A 12,090-nucleotide genomic window follows, 5' to 3' on the forward strand; every position below is an offset into this window, starting at 1 on the left:
TCTTTGGTTTTGCATCTTATTGATATTTTATTGTTGCACTCTATACATTTGCACTCTTGCCTACTTTGCACTAGTTCTTTTAAATCAAGACTGAATACTTTTGTTTGCTGCAGCATTTTATAAAATCAAATAATTATTAATTTCTTACACTGCACAGTAACATTTATTCTTGTATTATACCGGTCTTATTCAAGCTTATTAAGCTTGTTTTTATTTTCTATTCACCTGGCTTCTTAATGAATTGTATTAAAATGTCCTTTTATATTGTGTTTGTAATTAGTAAAAACTTACAAAAAGCTGTTTTCCTTCTCTTTACAGCAATACATAGCCTGCGTGAGAAGCTAATGTCCTTATGTTTTTGAAACACAAATCAAAAAAAGAAGGTAGTTATTAAAAACAAGTGATTGTCATAACTCTATCAGCACTGGTTGTTGCACTTATCTTACTCAGCCTGTTTAACATTTTAAATGTTTCAGCTGAGACAAAAGCAGTACGTCTTCTGATTCAAGAAATTTCTTTTATAAAAAGGCACGGAGTGAGGGCCCATTGCAGTCAGGTCTCTGTGGTGCTCAGACTTTGATGTGAGATTATTGGGCCTCAGCTATGGGACAGAGGGCCACCACACTCTCACTGGCTCGGTGCCTCCCTTCTTCCCCTGCCGCTCAAACTGATCCAGTCTGCCTCTCAGTCAAATCTGAGTAAAAGAAGTCCCACCTGGCTGTCAGACAAGAGGGTGTCCCACTGCTGGTATTGAGACATCAACCTTGATGCACATTATTATAATTAGAAGAAAACTTAACCATGATAACAAAAAGTAGACAATCGTTGTGATTTAGATTTATATAAAATATATAGATTATAAATACATATATACAAATTCACTTTTGGGAGAATCACAGCTTTACATATCTGCAGACATGACTGGTTTATGTCAGAACAGGACAGGCTACAGTCAAACAGTCAGAATACACATCTGTAGCTCAACAATTTAAGTGAGTTAAACATGTTGGATATCTGCAAAAAATGATGGATGATGGAACTTGACCGCCTAACGGATCGCAAGATACAATGCTCTCTTTGGGCACATGGGGAGCAGTGGGCAGCCGTAGCTCGGCATCATCCTTTATATAGCCTGCTTATTAATTGTTTTTAGGCTCAATAAACACAGAAAATATTGGACCGGACATTTATCCGAGACATTGAAATCTTCCAGGACACGTGGACTGGCAACAGCAGACAGGAGGTCACTGTTGAACAGTCTCGTGTAGACAATGCACTGTATTTGCATATTATCATTATGAAATGCTGCGGCTCAGCCTGCATGTGCTCTTTGTAAACAAAAGCAACATCTCTTGGCCGGCTGCTGCCATCACTTCCTTCTTTGCCGAGCTCCTGAAGAGAGAAAACATTTGGATGCACAACAGCACCGTCATAATCTTGTCCAGCACACTTAATCTTCCTAAAGAAAAGAAAGAGGCAGTCCAACCAATACCACTTCAGAATTTTAACAGATATACTACACTACTATGACCTATTATACAATATTTACACACTGCTTCTGCTATAAGCTGCCAATCTGAACTGACAAACTGGGGCAAAATAAAGTATAGACAAAGAAACAACACAGGCCGTGCACAGCGTGGGTTGTAGTGTGGGAGTTAAGATAGATTGTTTTAAATGCCTGTGTCAATCAGCTCTGAGAACGGATTATTGATTTCAACAAACACATTGCCAAGTATGCAATACCTTTTTTTTTTTTTAAACATCAATGAAATTGATTGGAATGATCCATAAAGTTGTGACACATTTTCAGGTTAAAAATTAGCAGGTTTAAAGTACTACTGAGATGACTTTTGGTCATATTTTCTGCATGCAGGGAATTTAACAAGGGTTGTGTTGACACCTGAAAAAGTCTTGATCTTCTTTGTTAGGGGGGGATCAGGGAGTCTGGACTGGACCTTGTCGCAGCCTCAGCCCCATCTGGGGAAAATGCAGAGACAACAGTTATGGGTTTTCTGTTTTTATTATTAAAGCCACTGTATTTTGTATGTAATTAAGATACTAGAAAAAAGGTAACTGTATTCTGTTAGTTACAGAAAAAAAAGAGCCATAATCAGATTAACGATACATTAGTAAAAATAGGGTTTATTAGCAATATAACAATTTTAGAATAAAGAATGATATACTATAATATGAACACACAGCAAGCGATTTGTTAATTTTTAACAGGGGGGGACGGACCTGTTACATCACAGTTAGGAGCAAGTTCTGCCTTCCAGCTGTGAACATGGATGGGAAGGGTGAATATTATACTTAATAGAGTAACCGTATATTTAAATGCATAAAAATATGAGAGACACAGGCGAACGCTGGGACATATTTTCACCTAAAGCAAATGTATTTTTGTTCTCAGAATATATAGAATATATTCCCACGCTAAAATCTGCCTACGCGTTTTCTTCTTGCTTACGGCAGGTAATAACAACAATAGAGGAAGAATAATTCTTCTACTCCAACGATGCCAAACTTCTTAACATAACACCGCAGCCTGAAAAAACATTAACATCAGTAGGCTACTTACGTTTAAATAAAAGTATAAGTATTTTTTTCTCTTGCTTTTATTTGCATATTGGGTATTGAAGTAATCCAAAAGTAAAGGAACGTAATCAAGTTACGTTTTATATTGTGGTACTTGGATTAGGTTACAGACTATATTTTAAAAAAGTAATTAGTAATTGTATCGGACTACATTTTAAAAGTACATTACATGGTCACTGCTACTCTTGACTATAGTCAGTCATTCAGCCAGCAGTCCAGTCCAGACAGTGTGTCAGTCAGCCTCATCCTTCCAGCTTCGATCAGCTTTCCCCTCAATTCTTTGCTGGGGTTGTTAAAAGGTGAGTGTTAGGCTGACCATGAGCGGCCCAGACCATAAGCAAGGAGGCAGAGGCAGGAGAACAAGCAAACCACAAACGTGGGCATTTATTTACAAGATCAAGATCAAGATAGATAGAGATATAGATATATATATATAGAGATATAGATATATATATATATACATATATATGTATATACATATATATATATATGTATATGTATATATATATATATATATATATATATATATATATATATATATATATATATATATATATATATATATATATATATATATATATATATATATATATATATATATATATATATATATATATATATATATACACACACACATATATATATATATATATATATATATATATATATATATATATATATATATATATATGTATATATATAAATTCACTAATATAAACGATAATTATTATGTAAAAAGAACTATGTTGCTACAAAATTTACTATGCATACATTTACCAACCCCCCACTTCATCCGGCGCTGTGGAACCCTCCCAGAACAATAGAAACGTGTTGTTTCCACAGGGACTCTTTTAGCCGCGGACCTTGGGAGTTGGAGACAGGAGAAAACAGGTAAGTGTCTTCCTTAAACAAATTAATACATGCGTCTGTGCATAATATGAACAACAAGTATATGGTTGTGAGCTACACAAACGTAACGGAGACTAAGACCAGACGGCTACTGGGATCACCTTCGTTACAGTGAGCATCTCATAGCACAGGTGTCACCCTCTGGGTTATGGAATAGGTTGTACTCGAAACACACCTTTTTCTGCTGCTCCTGGAAGAAAACAATGGAAGGAGTATTTTATAAAAGATAACCTTTTTGCGTTACACAAAGTAATTTGTGTTCATCACCCTACAAGACAAAAAAACTGTGAAGGAATTTTCCTTCTTCAGGCTATGGGTATGACACAGTATTCCCCGGGTCACGTTAAATTCATGTGAATGTGGATTGCCTACTCCGGGTAGGGTCTTGTTCGCGAGTGAGGGGACAATGGAGCGAGAGATTGACCAGGAGAATCGGAGCAGCGGGGGCGGTATTACAGTCACTTTAAAGAGCTGAGCCAGAAGGCAAAGCTCTCAATATACCGGTCGATCTTCGTTCCTACCCTCACCTATGGCCATGAAGGCTGGGTCATGACCGAAAGAACGAGATCACGGGTACAAGCGGCCGAAATGGGTTTTCTCAGACGGGTGGCTGGTGTCTCCCTTAGAGATAGGGTGAGAAGCTCAGCCATCCGTGAGAGACTCGGAGTAGAGCCGCTGCTCCTTTACGTTGAAAGGAGCCAGTTGAGGTGGTTCGGGCATCTAGTAAGGATGCCACCTGGGCGCCTCCCTAGGGAGGTGTTCCAGGCACGTCCAGCTGGGAGGAGACCCCGGGGAAGACCCAGGACTCGGTGGAGAGATTACATCTCCTCACTGGCCTGGGAACGCCTCGGGATCCCCCAGTCGGAGCTGGAGGATGTGGCCCGGAGAAGGGAAGATTGGGGTTCTTTACTGGAGCTGCTGCCCCTGCGACCCGATCCTATCTAGAATCTAGAAGCAGATGGCCATGGCCTGTCTCTTTTAGAGTTAAATTCCCTGTCTGCTGGGATGACTGGTCGGTGCAACTGATAACAACCCTCCGTCTCCCAAGAGACCAAGGTCGTAGGAGATCGGCTGCACTCTGTCTTCGACCGACTGTCTATCTGTAGAATACATTGCATGTGACCTGAGGGACATACAATGTGACTTAGGGTTACTTCGGCAAGCGTAGTTCCTTCTTTAGGTTCCAACAAAAGCAAAACGGTTTGAAAACATCCGTTTAAAAACTCTCACACAACTCGTGCAGTTTAATCCAGGTCTCAGTTCTGCATAAACGGTACTTGCACGGATGCGTAGTGCAAGACTGTTTATGAGGAAGTATTTTAAATAGTAAGGTTTTTACAAAAATGCATGTTTGGGAAGTAGTGAGCATACGACTGGATAAATGAGACTTTGATTATACTGCAGTAGTTGTGGGAGAGTTTGTAAATGGATGTTTTGATATAGTTTTACTTAAATTTAAAGTTTTGGGATTTTTCGTTCCGCATGGAGGCATGCGAGAATAATTTAAAGAACTCAAGGTACTAACAAGGGGTTTGATATACAAATTAATATATTTGGGGCTGAAGTATTCCTTTGATGTATAATTATGCAGTAATTCAAACTGCCTTTGTGTATGAAAGGTTTTATAGAAATAACCTTGCCATACATATATACTGTATGTAAGGTAAAAGGATGTGTAGATGTGTGCATGTTCAAAAAATATCACTCCGTCATACCTCTCTTGGGTTTGGGGTAGCTCTCATGCACGTGGACGACAACTTCCTCTACCAAGCTCTAGATGTTCACAGTCTGTAGCCCACGGACAAAAATAGTCCTGACATGGGTGAAGGCTTCTGATGTTTCTTTCTCCCTCAGCTCTCCCTGAAGCTTTACACTGAAAGGGGTGAAAAAACAAGAGAGTAAAATACTGAAAGAACAAGGAGGCCAATCATATCCAACACCAAATGATTCAGACCTTGCTATGCAGTTTAAAGCCCAGGGAGAAGTGTATAAGCGGACCTTGAGTCAAATCATAACAGTGGTTTTGTTTTGATTAAGAGCCAGACGGCAGGTTCCAGCTAAATCCTTCATCACACCCACCCATATCTAAATATCTAATAGATTAGAAAGAAGTCAGAGCAAGGAAGCCAGAGGGGAGTCCTATAGCCTATATGAATTATAGCCAACATCACCATTGACTATTAGGAACATGGTGTGTGTAGGAGTGTCTGGGTATTATGAGAAGCATCATGACTATTCATAAAAAGTTGCAAAGATCTCATTGCATTTGTACTGAGTAACTGTCTGAACTTCATCTAACAGTTTTAGACGAACATAATCCTGACTCAAGATTGAGTAATTATTATAACGTTAAAGTAACAGTGTAACTTTAAATTATTGATAGTCTATGGTATTGATGTAACACGAATTAGAAATTGTGACTGACAGCTAGCGTTAGTTAGGTAGACTGTTAACACTAACTAACTAACTAACAGTTGCTAAATAATGGTGTAATTTACGCTAATTTTAGTAATAAGCGGCCTGCTAGCATAACGTTAGCTCCAGAGCCAAACAACTGGCGTTGAAGTTAGTTTTGACACTTTCCTCCGTTAAAGGTTCAGCTTCAATAAGTAGACACGAAGCCACTGACCTGGTGGCCCATGTTTCTCTGGCCTCAGTGCGTTTGTGTTGCCAGCCTCTTCACCTCAATCCAGCTCGGAAGGCAGACGGCTCCGCTGGCCCCCCCCGGTCAGTTAGGGCTGGCTCATAATGTCATAAAGTGGCAGCGGCAGGTAGCAGTGGCATTTTTCCGGAGGCAGCCTCAGCTGCTACTGATTTGCCACAAAAGCTGCCAAGATCATGATTTACAATCTCAGGTTGTCAACATTGACATTTCCAATTTCTTTAACCGAGTGAGCGCGCTCCCTCTCTCAGCCAATAAGGGAGAAGGGAATGTAAGCACTCTTGAAAGGAGCCAATCAGAACACTCAGAAGGCGGGGCAGTCTCAGACGCTTGATGAAGAACTTGTACCAACGGCTTCTGTTTTAACTGACAAGATACATGATGCTAATTGATTAATGGAGGTTTCATCCCAATCTCAGTCATGAAAACGCTGTAATACTTACTTTGTGGTTTAAAGTTGGTTCGTGACTTTGAAAACAACAGGTGAAAAAATAATCATACCTCAATATCAATTCATCCATCAAAGGGTCCTCATCAATATTTAACTACTTTTATCAATGAGGTAAATTAAATAATAAAACTATACGTCCCACATTCATATGTACACTGTATGTTGAAGTTCAACAGGGTTTTTCTTCTTCTGGATAATATGTCTGAGTCTCTCCATATCATTCTTCTGCTTACAAACCATAACATACTAGTACAGCAAAGTTTAGAATATAAATATACTTAGTTAAAAGCATAAAAATGGTTGACTGTTTTTACAATAACAATCAACAATAGCCTACGTGAACGTCTGCATTAGAAACATATTATATTAATAATAGGGGGGGGGGGGCAATATGGATAAAATCCTTTATTTATTTTAATGTTATTCTGTTTTATTTGTAAGGGACCATGTACAATGTAAATGTTACCATTTCATGTATTTAATCCGTAGTCCCTTGGCAGGTCGCAATTAAAACATAAACAGTGTCAGAACAGCACTAAACAGACAGGAAATAAATACATAACTACAGACAGCAGCAGGCTACATCCTAAAATATGTATTCTCATACACAATATCAATCCATATATCGTAATCGCGCTGGAGCATTAATCATATAAACATCCATTATTGCCATAAAGCACACCTGCGCATTGATTTTAAACATTGTCCATAAAGGCCCTTTTAAGATTTGGAGGGATGAAACCCTCTTTTTAATGGTCACACATGCAGAGCACACAGCACACACAGTGAAATTTGTTCTCAGCTTTTAACCCATCCTAGTACCAGGAGTCCAGTACTAGGAGCAGTGGGCAGCTCATAGGACAGCAATGGGAGTGAGGGGGGGAAAGGGGGATGTCCAGTGCCTTGCTCAAGGGCACCACAGCTGGGCAGGAGGTGAACTGGGACCTCTCCAAGTAGTAGTCACACTCCATTTTTTAGGTCTGGTCAGTGACTTGAACCAGCAACCCTACGGCTCACAGTCCAAGCCCTTACTGACTAAGCCACTGCCGAAGCTTAAAGGACCATTTCAAATGTTTCATCTGAGAAGAAAGCAGTACGTCTTCTGATTGAAGACATTTCTTTCAAAAAGAGTCAGGGAGTGAGGGCCCATTGCAGTCAGGTCTCTGTGGTGCTCAGACTTTGATGTGCACCACAGTTTGGGCTTCAGCTATGGGCCACCACACTCTCACTGGCTCGGTGCCTGCCTTCTTCCCCTGCCGCTCAAACTGATCCAGTCTGCCTCTCAGTCAAATCTGAGTAAAAGAAGTCCCACCTGGCTGTCAGACAAGAGGGTGTCCCACTGCTGGTATTGAGACATCAACCTTTAAATCCTCCTTTTCTATATGTAGGGAGAGGGAGAAATACAAAATAAAGCCATGTCCCACAGGTTTCACACATATACCATAGTTTTATTGTAATTAATAGTAAATGGTTGTCAACAAGTCCAACTTCTAAAAAGAAGAATGTGAAGTCAACCTAACCATCATTAACTTATTATTATTGTCTGGAGGTTAAACTCTTGTGCCATCTAGTAGATGTGAAAGTGAAGACTACACATGCATGCCAGCAGTTTTCTTACTTTGATATATCCAGACTGAAAAGTTACAGATAATTGATTCTGAGATCTTGCTATTTGAAATTTTGTTGTATTTGTTTCAATTCTCTTATTACATCATCCGGCTGTCACCAGTTAGTATTCAAAGATTATTTTTCTAAAAAGCACTGGTTGCTTTTATTTCATCACCCACAGAAGGTCACTATTGAACATTGAAGTCCAGAGAATGCCTATGTGCATTTTCTATTGTTGCATCTATTGAATCCTTCAGGAAGGATCATGTGAATGGAGGCACAATGCACCTGAATATTCTCAAAACATCACCAAAATCAAGAGCTTTTTTAACAAAAGGGCAGTTCAGTGATGAATCGGTCTTACCAAAGAAATAGATTTGCATGTGATTGTTGTGGTCAGTCATACAAATGCACTTTAAGAGGAATATTTCAGAAATCCAGAATGAAGATAAAGACAGATATGAGTTACTGAACTATTGCTGCTGTTACCAGTTACTGAAATGTTTAAAATAATGTCAGAAACTACAGCACTTTAATTAATTTATACTTATCTGGTATTCGTAAAAAATGTGACAAAATTCAGTTCAAGTTATGGAGCTCAAACTGTCTATCCTCTGGGCCGCCGCCGTACAATACCACCACATGTTGTAAAAAACGTAATGTAAACAACATTTCAACATGTACAGAATCAAATGTGCATTCATATCTGAAAACAAATAACAGCAATTGATTTATAAATACAAAAATGCCTTACTGTCAAAGACAAACTCTTCAGAATTACATAAAACGTCTCAAATGTTCTCAGTTAATTAGGGTGCCTATAGACATTTTATCCAACCATTAATGTTGCAAACTCTGAATGTTTCACAGTCATCATCTTAAAATCTAAAATAAATGTCTGTAAATGAAAACATTATACACACAGAAGTTCAACATCAGTCAACTCTAAACACCATCTGTCCTCCAGCATTGTTTCCAGCAGTATTTCTTTCTTTTTTTAAGTATTTCCATCAAAACGTTTTAAAAAGAAAAACTAAGAAATATAAATGAGAGTAATATTACCTAATGTTCTGCATTTGCTTCTGTATTAGAATTTAGTCATCAATTGGACCATATCAATAACGTTTATATTTAAATATACTATATTTTGACTTTGATAGATGATAAATTATTATTTTTGTGTTTCTCAAATAAAGATATACATTTGCATTAGCTCTGTGTTGACAATCATTATCGATGTAAACCATGGAGGGCTTATAACAATGGGACTCTGGCAACAGGCATCAGACAACAAAACACATTTTTTATATACTGTATAATTTATACATTTAATCTTAAATCGTTGGCCTATTGTACCGTATATTTACAGTGTGTTGAAATTGAGATGGCCAGCTGAGAGAAGAGCCAGGCTTTAAACTAATCGCTCTCTTTTTGTTATTGACATAAATATTTCATGTCTGCAACAGAGTGCAACACTATAAATGTATTCTGGGAATGAATGACTCCTTCCTGTCTGAAAGCACGGCTTATGCAGTTTTCCTAACTTTAAACTGCATTTGGACTGCATTTATATAGCACGTTTCCAATCTTTGCAACCACTCAAAGTGCTTTACAACACATGTCAGCATTCGCCCATTGACACACAGTCAGAGGCTACCATACAACACTTTAGTGACAGTTGTTCCCCCCTCTATCTCAGGAGGACTGCTGTCAGTTTTTTTATAAGTGTGTCACGACTCTGGCTTTGTGTTTCCTGTTTTATTTTGTAAAGATCACTCCCCTTGTGTCATGTCTTGTTTTACTTCCTGTCCTTGTGTTTTTCCCTCCCTCGTTTAGTGTCTGTGTGTATATATCCCTGTCTGTCCCAGTGTTCTTTGTCGGTTCGTCATTCTTGTTAGACTCACGTTCTCTTGTGCTTCCCTTGTGCTACCTCGCGTCTTCCCTCGTGCTACCTCGTGTCTTCCCTCGTGCTACCTCGTGCTTCCCTCGTGCTACCTCGTGCTTCCCTCGTGCTACCTTCTGTCTTCCTTGGTTTGTGTTTTCAGTTTTACTTGTTACTTTGTTTATTTGATTAGCTTTGTTAAATAAAGCTCTCCTTTTGTTAAACCTCATCTGGCGTTCTGTAGCGATGGGCAAATTAAGCTTTTGTGAAGCAATGAACCACTTCAGCCAATTGTTTTGGAAATGGGTTCATTACTCGAAGCTTCAGGTACAGTGACCTCTACTGGCGAAGTGCAAGGCTGCAGTGGATTTAAAGTTTAAAGTTTACCTTGAAAATTCTTTGATGCACACATCTAAGTCTGAATATCATGTTTTATTTAAAAATAAAGATTGATGATTGTGTATGTGTTATTGAGAAGAGAGTGCCTTAAAAAGTTTAAGATAGGATAGAGATAAGGGAAATGACATGCAGCAAACGGCCATTTGTCTGATTCAAACCCCTGGCCACTGTGGCAAACCTTTGCTTGAGTGTCACCTGCTCTACGAGCTGCGCCACTGGGGCTGGGTGTTACTATGCGGGATGTACATTATTCTTTCAACAGATTTAGATTTGGTTTCTTTACTTTCGCACAAGGAACAGATGATGCTGGCGTGCATAACAATTGTTTCGCTATTTGGCTGGCTCCATAATGATCCAATATTAACGCAATACCAACAACTCAATAGCAACAACGCATACTACAACCCACAAATGGGCGGTTATAAAGTGTTGAGGCGCTCAAATTCAAAACGGTCTCAACCTGTCAGGATTGAAACGAGGCAGTGCCAGTGAATCACCTGATTGGACCGCGAACCAGTCCGGTGATTCATTCAGGCAATTAAGCAGTTACAGCTTCGGACGTCATATGTCACGTGATTTGAAGCAAGCTTCGAAGCAGTGGTTCTATGGAATTGTAGTTCAGGGTTTGAAGCACGTATTGAAGCTTCAGTATCGCACTGCCATCACTACCGACCAGCTATGGACCCAGCAGACGTCATGGACGATGAGCTTTTTTTATCTGGTAGACACTTTAGTCTTTCTTTTTGGGGTGTGGAAGGAAGCTCCCTGTTGGAGCATTCAACATGCTGCACTAGGTTTGGCTCAGGGGAAAGTGGCTAAGAAGCCCTGGCTGAAGAATCTTTTGCCCTAATGGCTCCAGGACTCCCCATTTTGCCAGCCGGTTCGTCATTCTTGTTACACTCATGTTCTCTTGAGCTACTTGTGCTACCTCGTGTCTTCCCTGGTTTGTTTGTTAGTTTTACTTGTTACTTGTTTTGTATTTGATTAGCTTTGTTAATTAAAGCTCTCCTTTTGTTAAACCTCTGGCATTCTACATTTGGGTCCACCTTTTCACCCAGTGGTTTATGGATAGGGGGGGGGGGGGGGAAGAAACAGCTAAACCTTCTGATATTGTGTTTTAATCTAGTGTATGCTAAGAAAAAAAATGAAAAAAACTAACTAAAATAACAAGTGATAAAGGGACCATTTGACTTGTCAGACACAGATTAAATACAAAGAATATAAATACTCATTATGCAGAAGGGCCTATTTCAGAATAATGCATTATTGTATTATAATCATCTATGAAACTGAAGACATTAAACAACTGTTTATATGTACAGTAAACACAGAGCTACAGTAGAGTTTATAATATTCTGCTCCCCTTATAGTGAGAACAAAAATTTGAAACCCTTTTAAATATAATGTAGTCTAGTACACCACCACATTTAACTATGACCCTAATATTAAACAATGCCACCAAAAACTGAACATTATAAACTTTGTAAATATGGCAGAGTCTGTGACCATTATTATTCTACATTATATAGTTTACATGTCAGAAATGCATTATTTAAGTATCAGAAAAAGACAAAAAGAATG

The 12,090-nt window shown here is 38.9% G+C and overlaps 1 long non-coding RNA gene across 2 annotated transcripts; it reads right to left on the reverse strand.

The window, feature by feature from the left end:
• Positions 1-825: 825 nt before the first annotated feature.
• On the reverse strand, positions 826-6,366 carry LOC115007235 (uncharacterized). 2 transcript variants are annotated; one of them, XR_003832161.1, is made up of 7 exons: positions 6,137-6,366; positions 5,223-5,380; positions 3,609-3,697; positions 3,370-3,461; positions 2,768-2,881; positions 1,904-1,980; positions 826-1,392 (listed from the first exon to the last, which is right to left on the reverse strand). It is a non-coding gene; the product is annotated as an uncharacterized LOC115007235 (long non-coding RNA). The 2 variants fall into 2 exon arrangements; XR_003832160.1 differs by having other exon boundaries at positions 2,768-2,909.
• Positions 6,367-12,090: the final 5,724 nt, after the last annotated feature.

This window comes from Cottoperca gobio, chromosome 4, assembly GCF_900634415.1.
Source record: "Cottoperca gobio chromosome 4, fCotGob3.1, whole genome shotgun sequence".
Taxonomy (NCBI): Eukaryota; Metazoa; Chordata; class Actinopteri; order Perciformes; family Bovichtidae; genus Cottoperca; species Cottoperca gobio.